We start from the raw sequence: 14,470 nt of genomic DNA, 5'->3' as shown, positions 1-14,470 counted from the left end.
TGAGGTAGTCCCTCTATTCCCACTTAGCTGAGAGGTTTTGTCATAAATGGGTGCTGGATTTTGTCAAATGTTTTGAATGGTTTATTGTACAACAATAAATAACGAGAACTGGGTCTGTTTGGCTTTCCTGTTAATTCCAGGGCTAAAACACCAGGAAATGAATAAAAACCCATGGCAAGGAAAAATAACATTTCTCCAACCGTCTTCACTTTGACCCACATACTACTTATAAGTTTTGTCAATGTGCTCTTGCTATATAGCTGCCTCAGGTAACTCATATTCCTGAGCATCTGCCATGGGGTCCATCATCCCGTCAGACATTTCAAACGCCATATCTTATATCTGAACAGAGGCATATCATTATCCTATTTACAGACAAGACAACTGAGGTGCAGAGAGAGCAAACACAGCTGATAAATGATGGAGCCAAGACTCGAACATGGTTTTCAGACCCAAAGCCCATCTTTCTGAAATTCCAAGCTGCCTGCTCATTAATTTCTTCTCTCTTTTGGACTTTCAAAACTCCCACAGAATTAGCACTTTCCACTTCGAGACAAGACCATAAACATTGAGACCCTTTCCCTGTTCAGCATGTCCCGGGTGATCTCATTGCACCTCCAGACCTTGCATTCTCCTATTTTCAGAGGTCTGTGCATCCCACTCTGCCCCTCATGCGGTGCTGTTGAGAAGGAGAAGCTGTGTGGCAGAGGGAGGAAGAGGGAAGCTTTGTGGTCAGAGAGGTCCTGAGTAAATCCTGGCTTTGCCATTTCTAGCTGTGGGACCTCTAGGCAGTGACTGAAACGCTCTCTCCTTTCTAAAAGAGGTGTAGAGTGTGCCTACCACAGAGGCTCATCATGAGAATTCAGTCTATAGTCCAGACTACAGTGGGAGCAGAGTGAGCATCCAATAAAGTGTGGTGGTTTCCATCAGGATATTGATCACTGATGTTTTACTGGCTCAGTGGTTTCTTCATCTCAGATTGTAAAGTCCTCATGGAATGAGACATTTCTAATATTTCTTCAGGCCTCCAAAGCCAGTGGTAGAGTGTTAAACATGTATTGGTGCTTGATAAATATTTCTCATCAGCCTGCCTGGTTTAAATATTGGCCCTTATATTTCACAGGGGAAGACCACAGAATGCTACAAAGCCCATGGAAAGCCACCCTGGCCAACAGTGCCCTTTGATGATATAGACGGTAAAGGCATATGAGAGATATTGTGTAGGTGAGGGAGACACTTGGCAATCCTGGTACAACTTCCCCAGGCCTTAGAAGGCATGGAGCTGGCAGACCTGAACTCTAGTCCTGACAGCCACAATGACAGGGGAGCATTCGGTGAGTCCCAACCCCTGTAAGTCTCAGCTTTCTGATCTGTAACGTGAGGATAGCAATTCCTATAAGGGATTGTGGTGATTAAATGAGACACTTAATGAAAAGCATATTGTATGTTGGCATGGGTAGGCACTCGTAAAAGGAAATGATTATTATTGGCTGTACATTTGGGGTAAAATCCCTGGTTTACTCACTTTACATGGCAGTTTTTATTGTTGTTGTTTGGGTTTTTGTTTTTTGTTTGTTAATCCTCACCCAAGGATATTTTTCCATTGATTTTTAGAGAGAGTGGAAGGGAGAGGGAGAGACAGAGAGAAACATCTATATGAGAGAGGCACATCCATTGGTTGCCTCCTCCATGAACCCCAACCAGGGCTGAGGAACCTGCAACTGAGGTACATGCCCTTGACCGGAACCCAACCCAGGACCCTTCTGTCTGTGGGCTGATACTCTATCTATTTAGCCAAACCGGCTTGGGCTACATGGCAGTTTTGTAAGTCAAGTAATAATGGATGGCATGATGCTTTAAAAACATTAATAAAGTTCAACGCAAGTGAAGTTATTAAAATCCAGAATAAAGTCTAAATCATATGCCATAAATATTCTTTCTGTTTGCATATGCAAAGCAGAACACAGAATATAAGGAAGAAACTGTGGGAAAATTCAGAGAAAGAGTTGCATCAGTGATCCATTAGCCTGGATCTGGAAAGGGCCTTTGAGAGATTCAACTCACCTCATTTTTCAGATGAGGAAACCAAGGGTAGAGGGTGCCATGCATGGGCTGGCCACACAACCTGGTTGGCATGAACAGGAAGGAAACTCTGGATCTAAATGCTTTTCCACTATTTTCCATCATCTGACCTGCAACTGAAAAATAAGTAAACAAATGCCAGATCAGTTTTAACACCGGAACATTCTCTCATGCCTGTGAGTTGCAGAGGAAATGTCTCTGGGATATCTTTCTCTAACTTCTTTCCTCAATAATGCTATGAAAGTTGAAATCAATGCTAAGGAAGAATAGTGTGTCTTGGGGAAAATGCGCTTTCTACAGGCTGCTTCTCTGTCCGTCCCACACAGGCCCTGAGTTCTGAAATCCTGGCTTTAAGTCTAGCTGATGCGCAGAAAGCTCTTCGACTTTGGAAAAAGCTCATCAGTGTTGGTATCTGAGTTGCTCGGTTTTTATGAAGCTCTCAATGTTTTAATCACTCTGCATGTAATGCTGAATTTAAATGTTATTTTAATTCCTCGCACATAACAAAGCTGCCTATTTTCCCTGGTCACCCAGGCTTAAAGGCCCACTCACTTCAGACCTGCTGCTGTGCCTTGAGCCCTAAGTCCATCCAATTCTGCTACAATCATTTCTTCTCGCCATCCCTCTGCCACGGGTCTGCAGCTGCCTCACACCTCATGCCTGCCATAGTCTCCCCACTGGGACCCAGAATGCATGCTTTCTCCCTAACCCCAAACCTGCCGGGCATCGGCCCTAGATTCACCCTCTGCAAATGCCCCCTCAAATGGTCACTTCAGAGCTTCCCTTAGCCACAGGCTAAAGTCTAAAAGTCTTAGCCTGGTGGTAGCTCTCTTCTCCTTCATTCCTGCCTTAATCTCCCTCCATCCCCTGGAAAATGAATTTGCCCTTTGCTTGTGATGGTGAATACATGCTGTTGTCTGCATCTTCAGTGTCTTCTCCCACCTCTGCTTCTTACACTCCCAGCCAGCCTTTGGCTCCCAGCAACTCCAAGGCTACTTCTTCCCTGAAGTCTCTGCAGGTCACTGCACCAGATAGTCCATGTTCCCTTGTCAGACCTTCTCCTGGAACCTCAGACTGAGCGCCGCCTTGCTGCATCCACACCCTTGCCTGTCTCAGGGCCCCTCCCAGAAGACATATTCCCTCCGGGCAGAGACATTTCATTCTCCATCCTTCCACAACACAAAGTATTTGCCTCCCACATTCTAGAATCTAGATGCTCAATAATTATCTTTTGATTGAATAAAAAGGGAAAGCAAACAATAAGAACATACGATTTTTTTTTTAACCCAGTGATTTCCAAGACTCCCAACAGAATCCAGTAGACTACAGATTGAGTTCATCAATTCTGATTCTTCTCTGGATATTAATTTGAAAGTCCACTGGCTGCCTCTGTGCCTCCGTTTCCCCATCTGTGACCACATGACAAAAGGACTTCTTCCTAACCTACTTTACCAGGCTATTTATTTTCACCAAAAAGGTGGCAATGACATGCTTGTTTTGTCTTATGCTTTATTTTTTTAAGCAGGCTAAGTGCACAGAGAGCTGGGGGACTCTGTTTGGAAGGGAAAGAACCTGGGCCCGTTGCTTGGAGTGCACTGCCAGCCCACAAGCAGAAGACAGGTTCTCTCGCCAACCGGAAAGGAACAGCTGTGGTGACAGATGTTGGTGGCACTGATTATTCCAGGGCTGTTTGCGTGCAGATTTCCCAGGCAGTCTTGGCTTTTTTAAGTCAGGCTCCTTTGATGGGTTTCCTCAAGTCTTGGGGGTGACAACAAACCGCCCCCTCGTCATTTCATTTGCTTCCTCTCTCTGCTCCACAAGCACACAGCTAAAGGACACCCACCCACCCAGGCAGGCGCGCCCATCGACCTCAGGTTGCATTTTGAACATAAAAGGCCTGGGGGCCAGAAACCCTCGTTCCTCTTTAGGTTGCTTCTTGTAGGTCTGTGCTGAGCGGTGGGAGGTGAGGGTGTCAGACTAAAGCACTCCAAGGCCAATTTCTCCCAAAGATGTGCAAACTTCTGATCCCACCAAGGACTTCAACTGAATACCAAAAAAGGGGAGTCTTTGTTCCCTCCAAAGGGAGTATTTACTTTGAGCTGCTAAAGTGAATTAATGAAAGGAAACGACACCTTCCGCGTTGGGGGAGGGGCGGTGAATGAAATCCAAAGGGAGGGAAGCTCTCCTTCCCTCCCCTCAAGTGGGGGAATGGGCGGATGAGGACGGAGGGTGGGGGGCGGCTGGATCCCATAGGGTTTTCTGAATTAGACCCTGCTACAAAACGGGCTCCTCTTTCCCGGGTTGAAAAGTCGCCTCCTGGTCCTGTGAGGCCCATGTATATGCAAGCAGCGCGGAGTGATCACGGCCTAAAATAGGAAACCATTCGCTTGATCTTTTGCTTCAATCCTATTAGCGGCCCCCTGGAGCTCGAGAGAGATACCAGCCTGTCATGTCCCTGTTGCTGTGACGACCCTGTTTTCATAGAACAAGAAAGAGAAATGGGAGTGATTGGCAGACCTCGCTGGCCCCCGTATGTAACACAAAGGGCGACAAAACGAAGAGGAAGTGAGGCCCTTCTCGAGGTCTGACGCCGCTTAACCCTGCACCACGGTCCACCTGGCCCGGCGCCCCCGCCCGTCTCCTCCCCGGGAAGGGAGGTGTCCCTGGCGCTCAAAGAGCACTACTTTTTTGTTTAATTGCGAATGACACCACTTTTTTAAATGCCTGTCTAATATCAACTCCTGGAGAAAAAAAAAGTGAAAGGCGCCTGGAAGCCAGTGAAGGAGCCGCGGGGCGCTCCCAGCCCAGGCCCGGCGACGCCGTCTGCAGGGCGCTGTGTGCCCGTCGGGGGCCGGGGCCGGGCCGGGTGCATCCAGCCATCTGGTGCCGGACTTCAGCTCGCGGGCCCCAAAAAGCCGCCAGCCTTTCCGGTTTTCGCTCCAGGCTCCTCCGATTCCCGCTAAAGTGGCAGAAAAGTGCAAAATGCTATTTGCGCTCATTTTCTCCGTCGGCCTGGGCACGACAGAGATGCGGCCTGGACGGGGCGGGCGGGGGCCGGGCCACCCGCGAGCACCCGGGCGCCGGACAAAGGCCGCCCCCGCCGCGCTCCCCGCGAGGGGCCGGCCCCACTGGGGAGCCAGGGCCGCAAAAGGACCCCGGGGATCCCCGGGGCGAAGGCGTCTGTCGCTGCCCGGAGCCGGCGCCCGCAGCAGGGCCGCCGCCCTCCGCCTGCAGTCGCTGCCGCCGGCGTCTCGGGGCTCGGACGCGCCCCCCAGCCCGGCCGCTCGCAGCCGCGCCCGGGACCCTGCGCCCCGCGCGGCCCGGCCCCGGACGGTTTCTCCGACTGTTAAACGCGGCTCCGGGGCTGGAGGGGGAGCTGTGAGCGAGCACTTTTCTCCCCGACTCCGGGGGTCAGGGCAGGGGGAGAAAAGAGAAAGAAAGTTTCTTTGGGGGAAGCAGTGAAAGAGGAAATGGAGATCCGCTCTGCAGTTTCGCTGAAAGGAGCGCGGTGTAACCTTGACACGTAGCGCATTTAACATAAAACTCTTTCATCTTCTCGCGCGCCGAGCCCCCCAACACTGTGTGATCCTTGGGGGAGAGGCGTCAGAAAGTGGGACTCGGTGTCACTGTGGGGCTCCCTGCCAGCGGGGGGCTGTGAAAGGAGCGCCCGACAAAGGGGTGCCGAGCGGCCTGTGCAGGTGCGCCGAGGGGTGCCGGCGCCGCCAGGCCAGGCAGCGCCCCAGTAAGTTGCTCAGCGAAACCGACCTGCTCGGCACCCCCAGCTTCCTTCCCAAGACCCCATCTCTCTCCCAGATAAACTGCAGCGACTTTCTTTCTGCGCCAAGCCCTTGGCTTCCCAATCAGCCCCGAGATTTTTCAGAAATCTTGGGGTTTGGGGATCGGAGAGCAGGACGTGTGCGGGACCCGCGCCGCCCTGGGTTCTGCTGCTGGTTCTTTTCCTGCCAGGCGCGATGAAGGAAAATATTTTAATTGCAACCTACAAGCTTAGTTTTTAGTCTTTTCCTTTCTTTCCACTCCCCCCCCCCCACCCCCAACTTCCAAGAAATAGATCAGGAAAAACTAATTACAAGGCAGGGTCCTGAAGTTAAATGAAACTGTAATCCAGCAAGTTGAGGAGCAAATTAATTTTTTTTAAAGATAGCTTTTAGTTAGGGGAAAATAAATACGTCGTTCCCCCTGTAACATTTGCTAAAACGAGGCTCGATTTCGGGCTGAAAAATCAACACTCGCCCAGAATTCTGAGGCCACAGTCTGAGGGCGTTGTCTTTGGGAATTCTGATCGGAAAACGTCCCAGCTTTCTTTTGGATCTTTGTTTTATTTTCTACGTAGAAAGATTGAGGGTTTTTTGTTTTGTTTTTGTTTTGTTTTGTTTTGTTTTGTTTTGTCCAAAAACACTCTTTCCCTGTTTAGACCGAATGGTCTTGGAAACTGGGAGGATTTAGGAAAGGATTTTATGAAAGTGGCCCAATGGATATTATACTGAATTCATAAATTTAAAAAAAAAAAAAAACTTTCTCCCTTCCAGGTGGATGTCACAGCTCCACAGACACCTCCTCTCCGGGAAAAGCGGCCACCATCACACACATCTGACAAGTCCTCCAGGCCGGGGCCTGCGGCCAGAGGCGCCCCTCCCGCAGGAAAGGGGCTTCGCTACTTCTGCGGTTAATGATAGGTTGTTGTTTTCTTTTTGTTTCTGTTTGTTTTAAAACACTCTTTTTGGGTCTTCTGCTCTTATAGCTTCCTGGGGGAAGGTTTCATTTTCATTTCAAAAATGCACCGTCTGCCACACAAAAGGGAAATCGGAGGGCTCCGTCCCAGAGAGATTTTAAATGTCCAAACATTAAAACACAATGAGCATTTTCAAATGGAATGAAATGAATGTCCCCTTCGCCACTCTTTGCTGTTTGTTAGAATCTCCAAGAAGGCCGTTTCCGGAATGTGGGGTTTGTCCGAAGGCATTACAAACCCGATCTTGTTAATTTCCTCACATTAAGATATTAAAAATCATTTCCCTCAAATCTTCACCCAGGCTCGTTTTGTGTTGCTTGTTAGATTGACCCACATCAACTGAGTCCGGCAAGAAATAAGTTGACAGATGTTCTAGGACATGAAGGGGAGTTATTTGTTTTTTAAAGATGAAATTTTCAGTCTGTTTAATTTGTTTTTAAATGGGAGGGTGGTGTGTGTGTGTGTGTGTGTGTGTGTGTGTGTGTGTGTGTGTGTGTGATTTTTCCTGTGTTACTGTACTTGCACAGAGCAGCGCTGGAGAAAAGAAAGCCGGCCTCCTCCAGGTATCGGCAGTGAGTTTGCGCCACCTTCTGGTAGGTTAGAGAATGACCAGAACACCACCTCTTCCATAAAAGAATTCTTTTATTCAACCTGCTTCTATGATCATTGTCCTATTTGTATGTGACCTCAGACGCCAATGAGCTTTTCTGAGAATTCACGGCAGGTTCCTACAGCCTGATTTTATGTAGATTCTTTGAAGCAGGACACCCTTTCTCTATCACATCCTTGAAAGAGATCACAAAGTCCCTAACGGTCCGTGTGTGTTAATTTACTAAAATGCCTGGCAGGGAAGTAAAGGATGGCTACAGAATAGTCCTGTTCTATTTTGGATTGCCTCTGTAGAGCGCTTGAAAACAGATCGGGGGCTGTAACTGTAGCAGTAGAGAAACAGACGCTTCTCTTGCTTGGGTTCGTAAGACCCTCATTACCCACAATTAATCATAATGACATGCTGTATTCAGGCTTCTTGCTGAGGTCTGGCGAAGAGCACACAGATGTGGCTTTCTGGAGATTCCGATCCCTTCTGCAATATGGATTCCAGGATACAAAGCTTGTTAGAACCCATTACCAACTCCCTGGGTCTGCTGATTCTCCCGAAAGTGCTGGTCAGCACTAGGGCACTGAGTTTGCGCGTAGCTTTCAAATAGCAAGCCTTTTCCATGGTCTTCCTGCCTGGCCATGGAGACCACAGGATCCAAAGGTGACACTTTCCCCTCAAAGCCAAACTAGATTTTTTAAAATAGAAGGTCTGTTTAAATTTTGCAAATGCAAATATGCGGGTGTTACATCTATCTTCCTCTGTGAAGGTCTCTTTTTCAAGGAGAAGATTAACTTGATGATGTGCTTTAAAGAACGTGTGGAAAGTTAGCACCGGGCCCAATGTCACAATGTTTTGCCTGCATAACTGAGCTCATAGAGAGAAAGGTGTGCAATAGAGTGAAATTAGTGAGATCGTTTGCTGCATTATTCATCTTACGTGAACCGACAAGCATTGACCCAGCCCCTGATATGTGCCGGGTCTGGAAGAGGAAGCAGCTGAGCTGGCTGTCTCAGGTGAGACTGTCTTCACCTGCATTCGCAGGGCTTTCCAGAAGAACCGTGTTTGAGGCACCTTCCCAGACAAGCCTATATGGTTATTTGCACCCTGCTAAGGCAACCCCATAAGGAAGACCAACAATTATTTGTCGTCAGCATAACCTAAGATCTTTATTACAAACTTAGGAAGATTGTGAAGAAAATATATGGCAAAAAAACTACAAGCTTTCTTGAGGAATATTCCAAAATAAGATAGTTGTTGGAAAAACATACTATTCATTTGTAAAAAAAAAAAAAAAAAAAAAAAAAAAAAGGTTAAGTGAATATACACATTGATCAAAAATAAATGTCATGTTGCTAAAGATTTAACTGTACAGATTAAAATGAAAAAAGAAAATGACCAAAAGACATAAATAAGCATCTTACAGCAGAGAAAACACATAAGTCAGTAAACATAAGGAGAGACCAGGGACATGCAAAGCAAGGACATCATAAAATACCATTTTCTGTCCAATACCCATACTGATGCTATTTTACTATTCAGTTGGGGGCGGGGGATTAGAGGTCTAGTAATACTAAGTGTTGGAGAGGGTGTGGCCCCACAGAGTCTCTTAAACAATGCTTCTGGAAGGAAAAGATGATAACTCAGCAATTCTGCTCCTGGGTGTATACCCAACAGAAATCTTTCCACCTATACACATGAAAACAATACATATGTGAATTTAGAGCAGTGCTAGGCATAATAGTGACCTAAATGTCCATGTCGGAGAAAGCGTATGAAAAGCACAGTGGTAAATGGACACAACTGAGTCTATACTGCAGTCAAAATGAAGTCCCATGAGACCCAGGTGTATGGATTAAGCTGAACAACATAATGTTAAATGGGGGTAGGAGGGTAAGTCATGTCAGAAGAATACATGCAGCATGATACCATTTTTATAAGAATAAAACAATTTAAATACACTGTACACTTCAGAAAGCATATAGATAAGATGAAATTATACAAATAAAAAGAATCAATACAGACTTCTGAATGTTTTTCTCAGATAAATAGAGGGAGGAGCTAGGATGAAGGCAAATCACACAGAAGAATGTAAATTGTTTTAAGATCCTGGTTATTGGATACTCCTTACATTTTTTAAATCAAAGGAATGAATGCATGTATGAGGACCAAGCATGTGCAAATGAAGACAGTATCTTGATCAAGCAATCCTTTGCACCTAAGATTCAATAAAAATTAAAGAAAACAAAACAGCCCTGACTGGTTTCTCAGTGGTTAGAGCATTGGCCTGTGGACTGAAGGGTCCCTGGTTCGATTCCGGTCAAGGGCATGTATCTTGATTTCGGGCACATCCCCAGTGGGGGGTGTACAGGAGGCAGTTGATCGGTGTTTCTCTCTCATCAATGTTTCTAACTCTCTATCCCTCTCCCTTCCTCTCTGTAAAAAATCAATAAAATATAAAAAAAGAAAGAAAACAAAACATGAAAAATAAAGAGGATGCTACAATTTCCTTATGAGGAAAGTTCTTATAGACAAATCATTAATAGCAAATCCATAAAGAAATTTTGGCAAGTATGACTTTCTAAAGCTTTTAAAACTTTTTGTATCACAAAACATAATTTAAAGAGTTAAAAGCCAAACAAAGTAATAAAATATATTCACCACATATGAGAGATTAATGCCTTTGCTATGTAAAAATTTCTTCAAAGCAGCAAAGAGATATCCTAATTGAGAAATAGGCTAGGAACATACATAGACAAAATAGTAAGTATAAATGCCCAATAAATATATGAAAAATGTGTTCCAACCCGTTAATAATCTAAGAAATGCTAATTAAAATAATAGCAAAACATGGCAAAGATGGAGATAGTTGATAATGAATGCCCAGTGTTGGCAAGGATGAGAGTCAATGGCTTCCCCCTACAGGCTGGTAGAAATCACTGTGTCATTTCTGGATCCAGCCAGAATCCTAATCATAATGGCAGCGAACATTTATCAAGCCTTTTTTATGTGGCCAACACTCTTCCAAGCGCTTTCCATGTGTTAAATTCCCACAACAACCCCATAAGGTAAGAATTTTTATGATCCACATTTTTCAAATGAAAACATTTTGAAATGTTTATCAAAAGTCATTAAAATGTGCTTATTATACTGCATTAGCTATCTTCTATGCCTCAATTGCTCAAGAGGCATACAGAGGGGACCAGCATCATTTAAAATGTTTCTTTTGGTAAACATCTTAAATGCTTACATAACTTCAAAGCCTCTAAATATTGAATCTATATTTTGGATGAAAGGGGCCATAAAAGTGTGAGGAAAATGCATAGCCCTTGAACAGTAATCCCATTTCTAGGGATATGGTGTAAGAAAATGAGTAAGAATATGTGCCAACATTTCGCTACAAAGGCATTCATACCAGTGCTTTCTGAAATAAGGAGATTATTGTACCTAAATATAAGACAGTAAAAATTGACTGAATAAATTGTAGTATATTCACAGTATGCAATAGTCGGCAGTCCTTTTTAACTTATCAAATTGTATTTTTAATTAGGCTTTTTGTTTTGAGATTATTATAGATTCACAAGCAGTTGTAAGAAACAACACAGAGAGAGCCCATATATCCTTTATCAAGTTTTCCTCAGTGGTGACATCGTGCAAAACTATAGAATAGTATCGCAAGACACAGAAATCCCGACACCAAGGGATGTTTCATGTTGCCCTTTCATAGCCACACCTACTACGCTCCCACTTCCTTCCCCTTAACCTTTGGCAATCACTAATCTCTTTCTACATTTCTAGAATTTTGTCATTTCAAGAATGTTTTATAATAAAACAGTATACAACCTCTTGGGGTTGTTTTTGCACTTAGCTTAATCTCTGGAGATTCACCCAGGTTGGGGCATAGATGCATAATCTGCTCCTTTTTACTGCTGAATAGTATTTCACAGCACAGATGTACCACATGTTTAATCGTTCACCTGCTGAAGAATAGCTGGGTTGCATCCACTTTGGGGCTATTACAAGTAAAACTGCTGTCACTGTTTCTCTGCAGGGTTTTCTGTGGACATATAGGTCTTCATTTCTCTGGGATGAATGCCCAGGATTGTCTGGTAGTTTCAGGATTAGTTTATTAAGAACTGCCAAAATGTTTTCCATTTTACATTCCCACCAGCAATGTATGAAAGATCCATTTTCTCCACATCATTGCCAGAATTGGATGTTGTCATTCATCTTTATTTTAGCCATTCTGAGATTGAGTGTAGTGATACATCATTGTAGTTTTAACTTACATTCTCTAATGGCTAATTTAGATGCTGAATATATATATATATATATATATATATATATATATATATATATATAAAATCTTTTAATAGACTTTACATTTAGAACATTTTTAAGTTCACAGGAAAGTTGAAAAGATAGGACATAGAGTTCCCATATACCCCCTGCCCCGCCTTCCCCCCACACACACTCTGTACATGCCCAGCATCTCCCACTATCAAAATCCTACATTGTCACAACCTATGAACATATAATGACACATCATCACCACAAGCTGATAGTTAAATTACATAATTTACACCTAAACTCTGTAGTCTACTCTAGGTATTGCGCATCCTGTGGGTTTTTACAAATATCCGCCATTACAGTATTATACAGAATCGTCTCATTGCCCTAAAAGGTCTTTGTGCTCTCTGCCTCTTCCTCTTCCTCTCCCTCTTCAACTCTGGAAACTACTGATCTTTTTTCCTGTCGCCAGAGTTTTGCCTTTTCCAGAAGGTCTAGAGTTGTAGTCATACAGTGTGCAGCCTTTTCAGATCGCCTCCTTTCACTTAGCAACTTGCATTTAAGGTTCTCCAAGCCTTTTTGTGGCTTAATAGTCCTTTTGTTTAAGCATTGAATCATATTCTACTTTCTGGATGTAGTACAGATTTGGGCAATTATGAATAAAGCTGCTATAACGTATGTGTGCACATTTCTTTGTGAAATAAAAAGTTAACTCATTTGGGTAAATACTAAGGATCTTGATCGCTGGATCATATGTAAGACTACATTTAGTTTTATACGAGACTCCCAAACTGTCTTTCAAAGTGGCAGTGCCATTTTGTATTCCCACCAGCAATGACTGAGAGTTCCTGTTGCTTCACATCTCCCCCAGCATTTGGTGTTGTCAGTGTTTTAGATTTTGACCATTCTAATGGGCGTGAAGGAGTAGCTCATTGTTTTCATTTGCATTTCTTAATGACATTGGCTATTGAGCATTTTTTCACTATTTGTCATCTGTATATATGTCATCTGTGAGCTGTCTTTTCAGGTCTTTTAGCCATTTTCTCATTGGATTGTTTGATGCTTTTTTGAAGAGTCCATATATTCCACACACTAGACCAGTGATGGCAAACCTATGACACGCGTGTCAGAGGTGACACGTGAACTCATTTTTTTGGTTGATTTTTCTTTGTTAAATGGCATTTAAGTATATAAAATAAATATCAAAAATATACATCTTTGTTTTACTATGGTTGCAAATATCAAAAAAATGTCTCTATGTGACACGGCAGCAGAGTTAAGTTAAGGTTTTTCAAAATGCTGACACGCGGAGCTCAAAAGGTTCGCCATCACTGCACTAGACATTGGTTGGATATGTGGTTTGCAAATATTTTCTTTTACTCTGTAGCTTTTCTTTTCAGTCTCTTAATAGAAGTTTTCAATTTTGAAGAAGTACATTGTATCAACTTTTTCTCTTAGGTATCTTGTTTTTGGTGTTAACTCTAAGAACCCTTTGCTTAGTCCTATCTAGATCCAGACAATTCTGTGCTGTTTTTAAATTAAAAGTTTTATAGTTTTATGTTTTACATTTAAGTTCATGATCAATTTTCTATTAATTTTTGTATAAGGTGTGAGTCTTAGTCATTTTGTGTCAAGTGTTCTAGCACTATTTGTTGAAATGTCTATCCTTCCTCCATTGAATTGCGTTCTCACCTTTTCCCAACATCAACTGAGCTTATTTGTCTGGCTCTATTTCAATTCTTTATTCTGTTCCACTGATCTGTGTTTATTTGTCTGCTAGTACCACATTATCTATAGCTATATAATAAGCCTGGAAAGTAGGGAGGCTGAGTTCTTCTACCTTATTCTTGTTTTTTTAAAATTGTCTTAGTTCCTATGCCTTTCCACATTACTTTTAGAATATGTTTGACTACTAGTATATCTACAAAAAATATCTCACTAGGATTTCAAAGGAATTGCATCAAACCTATATATAAGTTTGGGGAGAATTGGCACCTTAAGTATGTTGAGTCTTCCGACTCATGAGCACAGTATGTCTCCCCATTTATTTGGAATTTCTTTAATTTTTTTCATTACTGCTGTGTAACTTTCAGCATACAAATCATGTACAAATTTTGTTAGATTTACACCTCAGCATTTTTTAAATTTATCTTTATTGTTGAAAGAGCATTTTGTTTATTAGAGTGATTGTAAATGGTATTGTATTTTTAATTTCAGTTTTCACATGTTTATTATTAATATTTAGAAATACAATAGATTTCGTTTATTAATCTTGTATCCTGTGGCCTTGATGAACCTTTTCGTTCTAGAAGTTTTTTGTTTTGTATTCCATGGGATTTTCTGTATAGACAATCGTGTCACCTGAAAATAAGGATGGTTTTATCTCTTTCTAACCTGTATCCTTTTTTCCCCTCTTCTTGCCTCATTACCCTGACTAAAACTCCCAGCACTACCTTAAATAAGAGTGGTGAAAGTTGACATCCTTACCTTATTCCTAATCTTAGGGGGCAAGTAGTAAATCTTTCATGGCTACGCAAAATATTAGCTATAGTCTTTTAAAAATATATGTTCTTTAACAAGTTTAGGAGTTTTCCTTTATTTCTGCTTTTCTAAGAGTTTTGTCATGATTGAAGGTTGAATTTTGTCAAATGCTTTCTGCATCAATTAATATGATCATGTGATTTCCTTCTTTGGCTTGTTAATATTGTGGATGACTTTGGCAATTTTTGAATATTGAACTAATCCGTACC

The sequence above is a fragment of the Myotis myotis genome, unplaced genomic scaffold, assembly GCF_014108235.1.
Source record: "Myotis myotis isolate mMyoMyo1 unplaced genomic scaffold, mMyoMyo1.p scaffold_m19_p_8, whole genome shotgun sequence".
NCBI classification, from domain to species: domain Eukaryota; kingdom Metazoa; phylum Chordata; class Mammalia; order Chiroptera; family Vespertilionidae; genus Myotis; species Myotis myotis.
Note: the sequence above shows the minus strand (reverse complement) of the source record.